Source organism: Pongo pygmaeus, chromosome 19 (assembly GCF_028885625.2).
Source record: "Pongo pygmaeus isolate AG05252 chromosome 19, NHGRI_mPonPyg2-v2.0_pri, whole genome shotgun sequence".
In the NCBI taxonomy this organism is placed as follows: domain Eukaryota; kingdom Metazoa; phylum Chordata; class Mammalia; order Primates; family Hominidae; genus Pongo; species Pongo pygmaeus.
Genome location: NC_072392.2, coordinates 96,363,093 through 96,367,841, shown reverse-complemented (window position 1 = coordinate 96,367,841; position 4,749 = coordinate 96,363,093).

Below are 4,749 nucleotides of genomic sequence, written 5' to 3'. Positions count from 1 at the left end.
CTTGTCCCTTGGGGCTCTGTGCCTGAGCACCACACCCAAGGGCCTGCTTCCCGCTTCCCTGGGGCCGCCTCCAGGTGCAGGTCTGGGTCCTGGGAACCTCAGCTGGAGTGGGGGCGCCCTCTGCTGGCCAAGCTCCAGATGGCAGGGGCTGGACCGCGCCAGGGCTTGATCCGCTGGCTGCCTTTGACCAGCCTGAACCCGCGCCCAGGAGGGGCTTATACCTGCACAAGTGAGCCGAGCAGGCATGGACTGTGACCACAGCGATGCGTTAACCATTGGGTGATGCTGTAGCATCTACTGGAGCAGAAGGCAAATTTAGAGAGGGACTTGGAGGGGAGACACATCAGTTGCAAATGAGTTGTGGGGACAGTTGCCTCCCAGGCATAGGTAACCAGCACCTGGGCTTTGAGGCGAACAGGGCTTGGTGAGGCGGGGCTGGCCCCCTGCTTCTCGCTGCCAGCAGCAGGCTGGGGGGTGGTGATCCTGGGTCTGACTGGGCTGAGTTTGAGGAGCCCGTGTGATACCGAAAACTGTAGGCTGTGGGGGGTGGGCACAGGGATTCGGGGACCAGCCCGCCACGACCCCAGTGCTCCAGGCCTGCGGGGACCAGCCCGTCACGGCCCCAGTGCTCCAGGCCTGCGGGGACCAGCCCGTCGCGGCCCCAGTGCTCCAGGCCTGCGGGGACCAGCCCGTCACGGCCCCAGTGCTCCAGGTCTGTGGGGACCAGCCCGTCATGGCCCAGGGCTCCAGGTCTGTGGGGACCAGCCCATCATGGCCCAGGGCTCCAGGCCTGCAGGAGCTGCGCTTGGGATTGGGGGAATGAACCCGGGTGGGGAAATGGTCGAAGAGAGATGGGCCCAGAAAAGGGTCAGACCCAGGTGGAGATGCCACTGGCTGTTAGCAGACCCCTGCGCTGGGTCTAGCCCACCCAATCCCATGGGGATGCTCCTATGCTCCTGCAGACATCTGGGTGCTGCCACAGGGGCCCGACAGAGTTGGCATCTGGGTGGATCTGAGCCAAGTGGTGCTTCTGGGCCTCAGCAAGTAGCTGGTGCCGATTCTGGGCAGCCAACTGTGGCAGCATCTTCAGGCGCGAGCGCTGCTGGGTGAAGCTGCGTGGGCAGTCCAGAAAGTGACTGACAGTCCACAGGGACCGACCTAGGGTTTCCGGCCCCTATCAATGCAGACGCTGTCCTCCAAACCATCATGGTCCCTCTCTGGCTGGGGACGTACGCCTGCCACCGCTGGCTTGCCAGCATGATTACTGGTTGTGACCTGTTGAGCCATCTTGCCAGCCTCACAAAGGACAGTACCAGCTGCTTATGACAGGAAAGTGGAAGAACTTGGCCTGGATATTTCTGGAGAATTACCGTGTGTGCTAGTCAGTCTTTTGTGTCAACCAGGCCAGGCTGGGGGGCCCAGTGATCTCATCAAGAGGAGCCGAGGTGTTGCTGTGATCATGTGCTGCTGAAATGTGGTGAACACCTACAGTCGATTTCACCTAAAGATCATCCTTGAGAATGTGGGTGGGCCTCATCCTATCAGCTGAAAGCTTTAAGAGCAAAACCTGAGGTGTCCCAGAGAGGGAATTCTGCCTTGAGACGGCGGCTTCCACTCCCACTGGATGTCCAGCCTGCAGCCCCACGGCTGGGTGAGCCCGTCCTCTCCTCGTTTCTATCTTCTATTCGTTCTGTCTCTGGACCCACCGTGTGGCCCCAGACCCTCCAGCGAGGACCTCCTGTGTTTCTTCAGAGCAGCCCTTGTGTGCTGGAGGCCTGGGCTTCAGCGTGTCCCTGGGTGCCCTGGGGCATGTTCTGTGACCTCCCAGCTCCTCGCCTCATAGGGCCGCTGTATCAAGTGACACAGTTTGTGTGCTGCGTACCACGCCTGGCACCCATCTGAGGTGCTGCAAGGAGGCCATGTTTGCCCGATGAGAGCAGCCTAAGATCTGCAAACTGTTGTTCGAGTGGATGGGAACTTGATGCTATTTCAGGCTGAATGACAAGACTCCGCGATGCCAGGCTGCGATGCTTCTCAGCCTGGGCTGCACAACGCAAATCTACAAGGGAAGTTTTAAAAACATTGGTACTTGCTGGAGGTGGTGGCGCGTGTCTGTAATTGCAGTTGCTCCAGAGGCTGAGGCGGAGGATTGCTTGAGCCCAAGAGTTTCGGTTTATTTGCTTTTCGAGAGTCTTGCTCTGTTGCCCAGGCTGGAGTGCAGTTCCATGATCTCAGCTCACTGCCTCAGCCTCCCAAGTAGCTGGGATTACAGGTGCATGCAACCAGGCCTGGCTGATGTTTGTATTTTTAGTAGAGATGGGGTTTCACCATGATGGTCAGGCTGGTCTTGAACTCCTGACCTCAGGTGATCCGCCCGCCTCGGACTCCCAAAGTGCTGGGATTATAGGCGTGAGCCACCATGCCCGGCCGGATGTGAATTATCTTAAAAATTTTCAGATAATTCTAATGGGCCAAGGTTGAGAACCCCTGATCTGGGCCCATCCAAGCACCAGGCTGTCACAAACACATGCACGCACTCACGCCCGTGGGCTTGGGGGGCTTCGGAAATGTGCTTCTGCTTTTTTGAGATGGGGTCTTTCTGTTGCCCATCCTGGAGTGCAGTGGCACGGTCACAGCTCACTGCAGCCTCGACCTCCTGGCCTCAGGTGATCCTCCCGCCTCAGCCTCCCGAGTGTCTGCTTCTGGTTTTCATGATGACCTGGGGGCCAGGCATACTACACTTGCTGCTGTTCGGGGGCCAGTCCTGTACCAGGAGCCCATCAACCACAACTCCGCCGAGAAGCACTGATATGCAGAGCTAAGCAGCTTTGTTTCCATGTGGATCCTGTGTGGGTTCTCTTGGTCCATCCGTAGACACCGCACTCCTGCAGAGGATCTTCTCGGGATGCCCCACTGTCTCCGTTTTTCCTCTTCACTGAACACTCAGTTGGGGCTCGCCATGATGCCTCTGTGTCTGCTGGCGTCTCCCCCATTGGAACAGCCTTCTTGGCCCGCCACGCTGCTAGCCGCTGGGCACCATGCTTTCTGCCTTTACCGTTCTGCCGTGATGTTGCCAAAACAGTAATAATAAAAAAAAAAAAAAAAAAAGGAGGCTGGGCGCAGTGGCTCATGCCTGTATTCCCAGCAGTTCGAGATCAGCCTGGGCAACATGGTGAGACCCTATCTCTACATAAATAAAAAATGAAATAAGCTGGTGGGGTGGCGCATGCATGCCTGTGGTCCCAGCTACTTGGGAGGCTGAGGTCGGAAGATCGCTGGAGCTTAACCTTGAGGTCAAGGTTGCAGTGAGCCGAGATGACATCACTGCACTCCAGCCTGGGACACAGAGACCCTGTGTTAACAAACAAATACACAAACCACAAAGGGCAGGTCTGAACTTGTCATTTAAAAAAAATTTTAATAAACTTAAAAAAAATACATATCCACAGATGCAGGTGAAGAACCTGTTGTCTTCCTCAAGCCTCCTTTTCACCCACGGGTGGAAATGGTACCCTGGAAGCGCAGGCCCACGAGGTCTTTGGTGGGGTCCCTACACGAGGCTTTAGCTTACACTGTGCTGCCCTCCTGTCCCCCGAGTTCCCAGTCTGTCAAAATCCAACCTGGTCTCCCAGGCCCAGGGCAAGGGTCACCTCCTCCATGAAGCCTGCCACATCCTTTGCGCACCCTCAGGCGCTGACCTTGTTCTCCCAGCGCACAGGCACGGGTACACTTCGCCCCTGTAGTAACTCAGGCACAAAATGAACTCTTGCTGAGGCTCGGCCGCACAGAGCTGAGGGCTGCTGCTTCCAGGTTCAAGTGCATTTTGAGTTTCATTCCCAGCTTCCTTCTTTTTCTGGTCTTTAATTTCTTCTCCGGATTAGGTCCCACTCAATGCTTTCCTTCTCAATTTCCAAAAGATGATGGTCAGAGCCAGCAGCACCCTGCCTTCCCTATGGGTGGGGGGGCCAGCCTGTGGCAGGGGTGTGGGTCCCATCTTTTTGAAGGAATTGACCCACAGTGGGCGGGTCCACCTTTGACCTTGCCCCAGGGAGTGCAGACGGAAAAAAGACCCTTGCTTAGTTTGAGTGAGGGGCCGCCGGGGTGCTCGGTTTGTCTTCAGAGGCCTGTCTGTAACACCAATGCCACCCTGGTGGCACTGACTGGTCACCCTGAAGGCCACGGCCAGTGTCCTAGGAAGGGACTCAATTTCTAGCTGTGCCACCTGAGATTCTGGGGTTAGGCTGGTGCTGCCTCTGAAGTTCCACTGTGCTCAAAGTGCTTGGTGAAAGCGAAGGTGATTTTACAAAAATAAATGCATAAAATGTCTAGGAAGCACAAAAAATCCTCATTACTCTTCTCTCTGAATATTTTTTAAGCCCCAACTGGACCCTAGGCAAAAGTGAGTGGCACTCCTCTGCCAGGACTCCAGGCCAGCCCCGGCATCTTCTTGCTGCCGTCCCAGACAACAGAAGTTACCAGATGAACAGACTTGGATTTGCCAAAGGGGTGGAGAGCTAGAAAGGTTGGTTGTGCCTCTCGATGATTATTAAGATTTCAATATTTACAGCAAAACCACAAAGCAAATGATAGAATAAAGCAAAACGATGGAAAATCTGAGTTCACTCATGAGGTATGTATGTGAGCTCTGAGGAAATTACAGAGGGAACGCATGCAGCTGGACAGCTCTCCCAATCGCAGCGTGCAAAGTAGACATCCATAGGATCTCTTGGAAAATGAAAAACACATTAC